This window comes from Schistocerca piceifrons, chromosome 2 (genome assembly GCF_021461385.2).
Source record: "Schistocerca piceifrons isolate TAMUIC-IGC-003096 chromosome 2, iqSchPice1.1, whole genome shotgun sequence".
Taxonomy (NCBI): Eukaryota; Metazoa; Arthropoda; class Insecta; order Orthoptera; family Acrididae; genus Schistocerca; species Schistocerca piceifrons.
This window is the reverse complement of record NC_060139.1, coordinates 480,142,749-480,155,315: the sequence shown is the minus strand read 5'-3', so window position 1 is coordinate 480,155,315 and position 12,567 is coordinate 480,142,749. Positions and strand designations below refer to the sequence as shown.

Genomic DNA, 12,567 nt, shown 5'->3' with positions numbered 1-12,567 from the left:
CTCATTGTCATAATCATTAAGTTTCAATCCATATGGTCCCACCATTTACTTCCATACATTGAGCCCTTCTTTTGTCTCTCCTCCTTAATTCTGCCAGACCATTAAATCATTTTCAAATACCACTGCTTCAATATTTTCATCTTCTATTCATGCCACCACTTCTGCCGTTACCTCATCCATAACAGTCATGAAAAATAATGTGGATAGCATTTCTAAATGGTCTATCTTCTCTCCTCCAACATTTACACAACACAAACTTCCTTGATTCACTTCCTTTGTTTTCTCATAGTCAGCCTTCAAATTACATAATTGTTGCCTTGGTGACATACCACTGTGCTTTACTGTTGTAGTAAATGGTAATTTTAAACTGAACAGTACTATTAAACCTCTAACATGATGCCAACAGTCCAATAATTATGTGATTATACTCTTATCTCACAGGTGAAAGCAATTTTACAGTAAGAAAGTGTGCGACCGGTCGATGTTCTATATGATTATTCTTAATTTTAATTTTTCTATTACAAAGAGGACCAGAGAGACTGCATTATGTGCTAGGCTTAGAAGAAAAGGTACCACAACACATTTTAGACCAGAGGTCAAAATACCATGTGAAAAATTAGACTAAGGCAGTTAATAACAAAAATGAAGTAAACTTTTGTTATGTAAGAGACTTTCCGACCGTATAATTTGTTAATTATGTTGTTTTGAGTCTTACACTTGAATTTGGGTTACACCACCAGCAAGTTTTTGTGGTTATATGGTGTTTTATTTTCATAGGATTTTGTAGTACAATGAACTGATATGTAGGATTATAAATTTGAATTAGTAAAGATGATAACCTTCAAGGCAATGACTATCTGTGAGCTATGTAAATAGTTTATTTCCCAGTTTTCACTCTTCTGCACTACGTCATCTCTTCAACTTCTCTCTATCGACATGTAGACATCTCATTCGATCTATGCTACCCAGTTTGTGCAGGGATGTAATTATGATTATGAGAATCATATAACCTAAATACATACGAGGTTATTACTGACTAATGCAAAATACTTTTCCATTTACGGACAAGTGATGTTATTCAGTATTGCTGCTATTACGTATTTTCCTTTTGATATCAATGTTGTGAGTCAATTATTTTGACTATTTGTTTTTCATTCTGGAAGAATCAGGAAACCTCAAAATATTCAAAAAGATTGAAGAGAGTACTTTATTTAACATTACTTTTATGACTGATCAGATTATTTAAACTGGAAGATGAAAATTTCCAATTAACAGTAATGTTCGCATAGAACAAGTTTTAATTTTTCCAGTAAACAGGCAACTGAAAGGGTTTCCTGAAATCAATGAAGTTACAGAAATGGTTAAAGTAGGAGTGGTTAGAGGCAATGGCAATGGAAATGGCAACACTGGTTCTGGTTCCCGTCAGATCACCAAAGTTAAGCACTGTTGGGCTTGGTTAGCACTTGGATGGGTGACCAAGTCTGCCAAGGGATGCTGGCAAGCAAGGGTGCCCTCAGCCCTTGTGAGGCCAACTGATAAGCTACTTGATTGAGAAGGGCAGTTCCAGCCTCCCAAGCTGACAACTGCCAAGACACTGGTGTGCCAATCATATGCACCACACTATGTCGTATGCCAAATGTAGGTCAAAGAAGACAGTGACAAGGTGCAGGCAGTTAGTAAAAGCCTGTCAAGACTGTTGTTTCCAATCTGAGTAAATGATCAGTTTTAGATCACCCTTCCCAGAAGCCACACTACTATGGGGGAAAAAGCCCTGAGATTTGAGTACCAGCATGAACTGAAGATAACCATCCTCCGGAGCAGTTTACAAAGTATGTTGGTCAAGATATGTTGGTTCTTCTCGGGTTTAAGGAGGGGATAACTATGCTGTCACGCCATTGCTGTGAGCAAAATGTGGTTGAAGACCCTGAGTAGATGTTGCCTCTGGGTAATGTTTAGGTGCTGAATCATCTGGTTGTGGATTGAATCCAGGCCTGGGGACTTGTCATATGAAGAGGTAAGAGTCTGCAAGAAACCCCATTCAGTGAAGGTTTCATTTTAGGCTTCAGCTTGGTGGGGCTTGAAATGGGGGATTTCTTCAACTCCTCGTTTCTGCCAGAGGAAGGTAGTAGGGTACAAAGATGACACCGATGCTGTCGCAAAGTGTGTCATGAAGTGTTCTGCAAGGACGGATGGATGTAGACAACACAGAGCACTCTGTAGGACAAGACCCTGGACAGTTGATTGTCACTGACAGCCCAGAAAGCTAGGAATCTTAGATCAAACCTAAGATAAAGAGGCATATGTCCCCAAGGAGGAAACATAGCACTCCCAGCATTCCTTTTTGCTCTCCTTGAGCCTTAGCATGGAGATGGTTAAAAGTGATAAGGTTGATCTGTGAAGGGTGTTGTTTACATCACTGCAATGCTTGTCTGTAGTCCTGCATAGTGACTGCTATGTCCACCACAGTACTGGTCAACGACTAGGAGAACCTGTGGATAGGGGGATAGCAGTGCCAGCGGCATGAAGAACAGTGTCAGAGATGTCTTGCATAACCGCATCAATGCGGTCTGAGAGAGAGGTGTCGAAGTGCACAACAGATGTATATAAAGGCCAACTGGCCATGTAGACTGTCCTTTGTGGGGGCTGTCTGCTTGTTTGTGGCAGCGGAAGGCTAGCATCACTGGAAAGTTGTCACTGTCACAAAGATCATCCTGGGGTGACCAATGTAGTGAAGCCATGAGAGGAGGTCATGAGATCAATAGCAGAAAAGGTGCCATAAGCAGCACTGAAGTGGGTAGGGGACCCGTGATTGAGAACATACAAATAAATGTCCGTAAAAAGTTGGTCAATACAGTGGTAGAACTTCACTTTATTAAGGTAGGCAGTTCAGCATAAGGAAGTGGCCTACCTGGAGAGAGGTGGACATTGCAAACGGTGATTGCTGGGGTCATTTGCACTCTTACTGCTATTGCTTCCAGGGTGGTATGAAGGGGGATCCAGTCACTAATGACATCTAATGACATCTGTGTGAACTAAACTGCAGACCCCTGTAGATGCTATCTCAGGGCCTGCATAGTTCCTACAGTTTCCCCGACAGCCAAGAATCATTAGAGAGTGCTCATCATAGGAATTGTAGTGCTTCGAGATTTCTGCATAAATTCTAGAACCACTTTGCCTTCCTCCATCTCGAACTCACGATATTTTAAATAGAAGTGTGAGGGAGACTAATCTGACCTACTGCGCACTGTGTGTGTGTGTGTGTGTGTGTGTGTGTGTGTGTGTGTGTGTGTGTGTGTGTGTGTGTGGCGCGCGCGCGCGCGCGCGCGTGTTGGACGCGGCGGCCAAACGGCAGCCGACAAGTACCTTCTGTACAATCCATACAGTTTCAGTGTATGTGTAGAGAGGAACAAAGAGTTTTTAAGAATTATTCTTTGCTTTTAGTGACTGTGACTGTGATGAAGAAATGAGGTTAGACTTTCAAGTAATCCATGTGTTGGACTTTCTAGAAGCAATACATATTCATAAATTATGAGTGGTTCTTAAACCAACTCGCTTACGAATGTTAATTTAATGCATTTCTGAAGATCCAAATATGAGTGAAATACATGAGATATTTACATGTGAAATGCGAGAATGTTATTCTGCATAATCCAATACATTGTGAATTAGTGGAACCATAAAGTTTGTACATTTACTCCACACGTTCTACCGTCTACAGCGTTAGAGCATGGCAACCAGTGGAAAGGACTCGAAAAACTGGAATTTTGAGAAGAAATCGAAGAAGTAGTTATGATGTGTTGCCATAGCAACCAGATATAACAAGACAAGAGAACTGTTTCGTGTAATTGGATTAAGTCCAAAAATCAAATGGAAAAATTTGCAGATGCAACAAAAGGGAAGATGTACGGAAGTAATAACAATAACATTAAAAGAACAGAAAGAAGACCTCGATGTATTAGACTAAGAACAGATATAACGAGAATAATTCAACTATGAAGGTGCAGTGGAGAGAGCATACAGCTCTCGCACACATCATGGCGACACTGATGCGGAAACAACACCCAATGCCACCAGCACCGGTTGCGGTTTGCCGGTGCTGATCTGCTTCCACAGCTGCCTACTGATGCCGACGTCGACAGAAACATTTGACACCGCCAGGTTGCTGTTCACCACTGATGACTTGCCGTCACATCCACTTACTCACATTGCGAGAATTCTACGTCGGGTGAGCGCAAAATAGAACTTCAGTACCTTAGCAAGAAGTGATACAAACAGTAGAGTGACCTTTATTGGCATAGTTACTATACTTAGAGTTAATTCGTTAAATGATTACTAGAACAACAACTAATAGGAATATGGATAATACACAGAGAATTGGGGAAACATTAGAACCAGCCATAGCTACGAAAGTGAGTAAGGAAGTACCAGAATGATCCGAATTAGTAAATTTAATCAAAGCCCAAAGTGCAGATTCAGCGGCTTTAAGAAAGGTAGAAGCCCAGGGTTTACAGTTAAATGAAACTTTAAAAGCTCAAAATGCCTTGAGTGCAGCTTCAACTGCTCAAAATGCTACTTTAAGTAAAGAACTACACTCAGTAAATTCTCAATTAAATTTGTTAAATGCCAAAGTAGAATCGCAAAGCAAAGAATTTGGTAGTGCATGCGAAATCGTGGGGGGCTTTTAAGATTGGATTTGGTGATTTAAATAATAAAGTGTTGTTGTTGCTGTGGTCTTCAGTCCTGAGACTGGTTTGATGCAGCTCTCCATGCTACTCTATCCTCTGCAAGCTGCTTCCGATCCCTTCTTCTAGTCAAGCTGTGCCACAAACTTCTCTTCTCCCCAATTCTATTCAATACCTCCTCATTAGTGATGTGATCTACCCATCTAATCTTCAGCATTCTTCTGTAGCACCACATTTCGAAAGCTTCTATTCTCTTCTTGTCTAAACTATTTATCGTCCATGTTTCACTTTCATACATGGCTAAACTCCATACAAATACTTTCAGAAACGACTTCCTGACACTTAAATCTATACTCGATGTTAACAAATTTCTCTTCTTCAGAAACGCTTTCCTCGCCATTGCCAGTCTACATTTTGTATCCTCTCTACTTTGACCATTATCACTTATGTTGCTCCCCAAATATCAAAACTCCTTTACTACTTTGTGTCTCATTTCCTAATCTAATTCCCTCAGCATCACCCGACTTAATTCGACTACATTCCATTATCCTTGTTTTGCTTTTGTTGATGTTCATCTTATATCCTTCTTTCAAGATACTGTCCATTCCGTTCAACTGCTCTTCCAAGTCCTTTGCTGTCTCTGACAGAATTACAGTGTCATCGGCGAACCTCGAAGTTTTTATTTTTTCTCCATGGATTTTAATACCTACTCCGAATTTTTCTTTCGTTTCCTTCACTGCTTGCTCAATATACAGATTGAATAACATCGGAGAGAAGCTACAACCCTGTCTCACTCCCTTCCCAACCACTGCTTCCCTATCGTACCCCTCGACTATTATAACTGCCACCTGGTTTCTGGACAAGTTGTAAATAGCCTTTCAATCCCTGTATTTTACCCCTGCCACCTTCAGAATTTGAAAGAGAGTATTTCAGTCAATATCGTCAAAAGCTTTCTGTAAGTCTACAAATGCTAGAAATGTAGGTTTGCCTTTCCTTAATCTATCTTCTAAGATAAGTCGTAGGGTCAGTATTGCCTCACGTGTTCCAACATTTCTACGGAATCCAAACCGATCTTCCCCAAGGTCGGCTTCTACTAGCTTTTCCATTCGTCTGTAAAGAATACGCGTTAGTATTTTGCAGCTGTGATTTATTAAACTGATGTTCAGTAATTTTCACATCTGTGAACACCTGCTTTCTTTGGGATTGGAATTATTATATTCTTCTTGAAGTCTGAGGGAATTGCTCACCAGATGGTCGAGTTTTGTCAGGACTGGCTCTCCCAAGGCTGTCAGTAGTTCTAATGGAATGTTGTCTACTCCCGGGGCCTTGTTTCGACTTAGGTCTTCCAGTGCTCTGTGAAACTCTTCACGCAGTATCATATCTCCATTTCATCATCATCATCTACCTCCTCTTCCATTTCCATAATATTGTCCTCAAAAACACAGCCCCTGTATAGACCCTCTATATACTCCTTCCACCTTTCTGCTTTCCCTTTTTTGCTTAGAACTGGGTAGAGGATTAGAAATTAGATTTAAAGAATGAAGTAACTAACTCTTTAAGCTTCCATGTAAATCAAATGTTCACTGACTTTAATCAGAAACAGAATGATCAAATTCAGGCTTTGGTAAAGAAGTTAGAGTTTGATATTGAAGATAAATGTAATAATGTAGAATCAGAACCTATTGAAAACTTAGCATCTTTGGAAGACGGGTACAATAGTGAGTACAATAATGTGAGACAGGGAATGAATACTTTGGAGTGTAGATCAGCCTAAGGAATTGATGTCGATTATTCAATTGCAAATTACAGTTGTCAGTGCACGAGTGGATGATGTCAATAAATACTTCAAAGAGACCATATCTAACTTTGATATTATAAATGTATGTAGTTTGTAGGAACCATTTGAACAAATTTTAGATTGAAAAGTTACCAAGAGTATAACCTCCAGAAACATTTTTATTATTGCTTCTTCCAAACTTATACTAGCAAGGTTATAGATGACATGTGGAAAGAATTCAAGCTTATCCAAAACAAAGTAGAAAAACAATGTATCATCACCTAATGTTGTGTTACCTACGGAAGTGGTGATTGTGTTACCTACGGAAGTGGTGATTGTGTTACCTAGGGAAGTGGTGATTGTGTTACCTAGGGAAGTGGTGATTGTGTTACCTAGGGAAGTGGTGATTGTTTTACAGTGGAGATACTTTCAAACAAAATTTAATGAGAAGTACTGGTCTGCACTTGCTCAAGTGAAGTTAATATCAGATCCATGGGACCCGGGCGAAGTCACATATCCCCCAGGGACGTTAACGTTCTGTGTTAACGGGCGGAGTGACGACCGTCTGATCCCGAGAGTGGTTTTCGGTGTTTCTTCCAAAATAGTTTACTGCACCGAATTCCCTTCAAATCTTGAACTATTCTGTAATCTATTCTTGAATTTTTAAACTAGCCTATAATTTTAGTACTGAGAAAACTGGATATGACAACAAAATAGAAAACAATTTAAGAGAATCACACATAAACAGTGATCTCTAGACGAAATGAACAGAATAGAATATTATATTTGTGGAAAAAGGTAATATCATATAACTAATTGAACAATCGTTATACTGCAGTGTATGGATTTTATATTTTGTGCCTTTTATGAGATGTGATGTAGATGGGAATATTTGTATTGATTTTGAAAGGGGTGGACAGTGTAAATAAGAGCATGATTTACACCAACAGATAAATCATGGCTAAAACAGAACACACATCACACTTTCCAAACAACCCTCACAAACAAGTGTAACTGGTTCTTCACCATTTGCCATTTCCATAGGGTTGCTAAGATTTTCTTCGGGGACCTCAAGGGTGAAGGTGGGAATGTCTGTTCTGTAGGAGACGATTTAACACCACACCTCCTCTGGCTTCCCACTCAAGTACTGGCAAGGTAGGGATCCTGAGGAAGGTGAATGGGAGGGGGGGGGGGGGAGGGGAGTGTTTGGAAGGGTTTCTTCCTGTCTTTGGGGCTATCTTCTTTCACTTCTTCGATCTTAGCAACCATTTCTATTTTTTCCTTTCTTACTTGTCTTTGAAGGACCTAACTTTTTTCCCCTCTTTCCATATTCATATACTTCTATCGCAGAAGTCCTCCATAGTCTCCGTGGTTTCCTATAACCTACAACTTATTTTCACATAAGAAGGCTGAAGAATCAGAACACACAAACAAACTTACACATACCCACAAAGAAATACGAATACACAAACAATGAAGTTACAGATTAGAAGGATGTAAGAACCGCCAAGGGTTGTAGGGGAGAAGATATACGTACATCTAGAAAGACGCACACATTGTTTTTATTATGATGGTTCTACATTGCCTATTTACATGAAAAGGTATCATATAAGAACAACGAAGATTCCATATTGCATATGTCCATAAGTATAGAAAAACTATGATGATCTTAACAACGAGTATGCATAAGCAGGAAGCATGAGTAATGTAAGTCAGTGTAGCGAATACTCATATAAATTAATGAATAGTAGGCTAGTGCGGCTTGAACAGAATAGGTAGACGTAGTATCTACCATGAGTCGAATAATGTGTGTAGACATAGTATCTACTAAGACCATAGAAGTTGAAAAGTAGAGGAGAACTCTAGGGTAAATAAGGTACTAAGCAGAGAGAGTGAAGTGTAAAATAGATTTTTATTTTACCAGGAAATATTTAATTATAGTGTACCTAAAGATGTATACTAGGGCAATGAACAGTGAGGCCTACTCAGAGGATAAGGGGGGCGTACCCGGAATTTGCTAAGGATATAGGGCAGGTGTACCTACATAGAGAGAGGACGACCTGTGGCCTCATGAATAGGAATGTTTTATAAAGGTGCGTACCTACCAGAACAGAAGGAGGAAGTGAACTCATAGGGTCCACACACATGTAAGGTATAGGCACTGATCCTAGGGGAAAGGATAGTATCCTGACAGAAGTCACACATTTAATAGGAATTATTCTGGTAAGTTTGAATTCTATACACCACTAGCTTTATTATGTTTTATGCGAGTTTACAAGTGTCGAAAAATTCAGTTGCCCAGAGTTCCTCCGGACTACAAATTACTATAAATAATGATACTAGTACGTACTAAGGGAAAAATAGTACAAGGAATTAGAATAAAGAATAAAGTACTCAAGTGTCATGAACACCTGGAGCTTACAATGGAAACTAAAGGTTTATTCCTCACAATTCCTAGACATACGAAAACGAACTCCAACATTGATTGAAATATTCACATTTTATAATTAAAGTAAAATGAAAAAAATAAGAGCTAAATAATAAGAAAAAGAATATTCCCGGTTATGAAAAGAACAAGGTATACTGCTGAAATATGAATTATTGTTATATGTGATATAGATGTACATAAAATATTGCGTGTCCAATCTGGGGGGGGGATATGTAGTGCTTCAAGAATTCTAGAACCACTTGGCCTTCCTCCATCTCGAACACACAATATTTTAAATATAAGTGTGAGAGAGATGAATCCGACCTACTGCGCATTGCATGTTTGTGTGTGTAGGTCTAAAAACAGTCACGAGCGAATTTCAGACGCAGCGGCCGAATGGTGGACACCAAGTACCTGTTGTACAATCCATACAGTTTCAGTGTATGTGTAGAGAAGAACAAGGAGTGTTTATGCATTATTCTGTGCTTTTAGTGACTGTGATGATTTTTAAGGACAAAGGAAGAAATGAGGTTAGACTTTCAAGTAATTCATGTGTTGGACTTGCTAGACGCAAGACATTTTCATAAATTATATGGTTGTTAGACCAACGCTATTGTAAATGTATTTAATCGAGTCTAATGTGAGACAAATCGGTCAACTTACTTCCGAATATTTATGTGAGAAACGTGAATTTGTTCTTTGTGGAAGTTGAAATATACCAAGACTAAACTAAAAGTGTTCTGCAAGTATCCACTTATTTCTGGGAGGGGGGGGGCGGGAGGAGGGAGAGAGAGAGAGAGAGAGAGAGAGAGAGAGAGAGAGAGAGAGAGAGAGAGAGAGAGAGACTGACTTTGATAAATTCCGTTAACCAGCAGTATTCTTCGGAGAAGAAGTTTTAGGAGATCGACGTGGCCGACTATCCAGAGAAGAAGCTTGGCAGTGCTTACCAAGTAAGTCAACTGATGTGAGAGAGGTGTGCAGTTGGCAAATCAGCCCCACATCAATTCTTGTCATCTAAAGCATTAGAGAGTGTGTTTCTTGAAGAGGAAGACAGACTGCAGAATAAGAGGAAGTAAGTTGTTCTATCACTGGTAGGTGATGGTAATATCCTTTGCAATTCCACTGGATTATCATGTGGCGAGATTCCAGGTTAGACATAAAGAAACCAACAGCAGGTCATGTCACTGGGACAGTGGTCGTAACTGATGAGGACGAATTGACATCCATAAAAACTGGAGCTGATTCAAAGTGAGAAGGAAGGGGTGAAGCCCCTCCAGGATGGCTGGGAAGCCTCGTCCTTGGACTTATGCTGCTGCTTCTTCTTCCTTGGAAGGAGAGAGGATGTGTTATCAGAAAGGGAACAAACGGTAGCGATGTCCAGATTGGACAGAGAGCAAGTGGCCTTGGGGTCCTCGGAGTGTGGAGCCATCATCCGACCCGACGTAGCAGACTTCCTATCTTGAGAATGTCGTGGAAACGTGTTCTGAGAGGGAGCTCCATCCCAGCAGTAGCCAGAGAGGAGGATTTCTTCTCTGGCTGAAGAGGAAGAGGAGCAACAGCAATTCCTTGAGGAGAAAGTGCGGGAGATTCCATGGGGTGAGGGGGGGGGGGGGGGGGGAGGGGCAGGGAAGAGGGCCAGGAGAGGGAATAAGGTGGGGGGGGAGGGGGGAGGGGGGAAGGAGGCGAAGATGTAACTGAGGCAAGGATAGATTAGAGATTCACAGGGTGAAGTCTGTCAAACTTCTTCTGGGCCTCAAAGTAGCTGAGACAGTCAAGGATATTTATTTCCTGGATTCTTTTTTCCTTTGTATACACTGGACATTCCAGTGAGTGGGAAGAATGTAGACCAGAGCAGTTTAGTGTCTACATGATTGGCTTTAGAGCATCTCAGGACATGCTGGACGAAATGAAGGCTTCATCATTCCAGATTGGCCCTAAGTTCATCCCTGGACTGGAGGAGAAGGTGAAAAATTACACCCTGTGTCATATTGAGAGATTCGTGAGGAGTGATATTCACTGGGATGCCTCCAAAATGTTTGCAGGCATGGAGGAAGGCCGACTTGCTGGCAAAAGTTGACTTTATACGGAGGGGACCAGATCTCATCTTGATTAAGGACTCTGTTTCACCAAACTTGTACTCATTGTGATCCACAAAAGAAAGGGAGTCTGGTGGCCACCGAAGTCTCCCCGTCACTCCTGAAACAGACCAGGAACCATGGAAAGGGTTCACCTACACTGGCAGGCTTGGCCCTCCTCCCAGAGGGAAGCCAAGGAGAGAAAGCCTGAGAAGGCAGAATCAGGAACTGAGACAGAACTATTCCTAGGAAGAGACACGGCCACCGGAAGAGCAGCCAGAGAATATAACATGTTCCATGTGCCAATCATCCACCCTGGTACCATCCACTCCAATCAGAGGTTCACATCAAGGGTATCACCCATCCCTGCAGGGCAACCACTCTTAGGCTTTCAAGGTGTTCACAGCGAAAGTACCAGCAGTGAGATCCCTGTAGTGTCAGGGGGCACAGCCAAATGGGTGCACAAGAGTTCCACCATGCAACAAAATGGTGGAGGGGGGGGAAGAACCCTCACCAAAGATGCTAGGGAGGGAGTTCTTCCGCATCTGGCTTACACTACAGATGTCAAATTTAGATATGGAGGTCAAATCCCTAAGGGGCCCCAAAAAAGAAAAGCGAAAAATCAGGAGCAAAAGCAAAGAAACCAAAACAGCAAGACAAATTTAAGTCAGTAGGATACCTGGGCCTACATAAATAAGAACACCAAGAGAGGGAAAGGTAGGGGTAATGGGAGAGGAATAATGACTGGGAGGAAAAAGGAAGTGGAAGATAAAGCAACCTGGAAAAGAAGAAAGACTGCAATAACTCGGGCACCAGTGCACACCACACACTTATTGGGGGAGGAACATGCAAATGACAAAAGCAAGAAAACCATTTCTGAAAAGAAATAACATCAAATACAAATTTGAACATTAATAAGTCTTTTCTGAAGGTATTATTGTCTGGAATGCAGCCTTTTATGTTGTGAAATGGGCACCAAACAGTTCAGACAAGAAGAGAAGTGAAGCTTTTGAAACATATTGCTACAGAAGAATACTGTAGACTTGATGGGTAGATCAAAGAACTAATGAGGAAAGACAATGAGTCTACTTAAAGAAAAAAAATTATGGCACAGCCCACTGAAAGAGGTCTCAGTTGATAGGAAACATCCTGAAGCAACAAGAAATTGTCAATTTGGCATTGGAGGGAAGTGTAGGGTGGTAGAACTTATAGAGGGACACCAAGAGATGTAAGCACCAAGCAGTATTTATTCAGAGATGAAAACTTACAGAATACACTGGCATGGTGAGCTGCAACAAACCAGTCTTGGGACTGAAGATGACCATGACCACAACAACAACAAAACTACAACAACGATAACAATAAGAACAAGGGTAGATAGCATTAAGCAGGACAATAATAATTTATAGTTAATACAGCATGTAAATTATGTCTCTGTGTTGTCTGTTATGTTCGTGTATACCTTGACTCGTTCCACATCCCTGAAGGTTCTCCTTGAAGTGATCTATTACATGAAACTAACATACATATGTAGTGTAAAGAAAAAGAACAAATAGATGAGAGAAAATCCAACAAAAAGTAGAAGAAGAAAATTGTCATTAGACA

The 12,567-nt window shown here is 40.7% G+C and overlaps 1 protein-coding gene across 2 annotated transcripts in view; it reads right to left on the bottom strand.

The window, feature by feature from the left end:
- Positions 1 to 12,567, bottom strand: part of LOC124774890 (H(+)/Cl(-) exchange transporter 7) — a 184,689-nt gene that overhangs the window by 99,324 nt on the left and 72,798 nt on the right. The gene's annotated exons all lie outside the window — the stretch shown is intronic.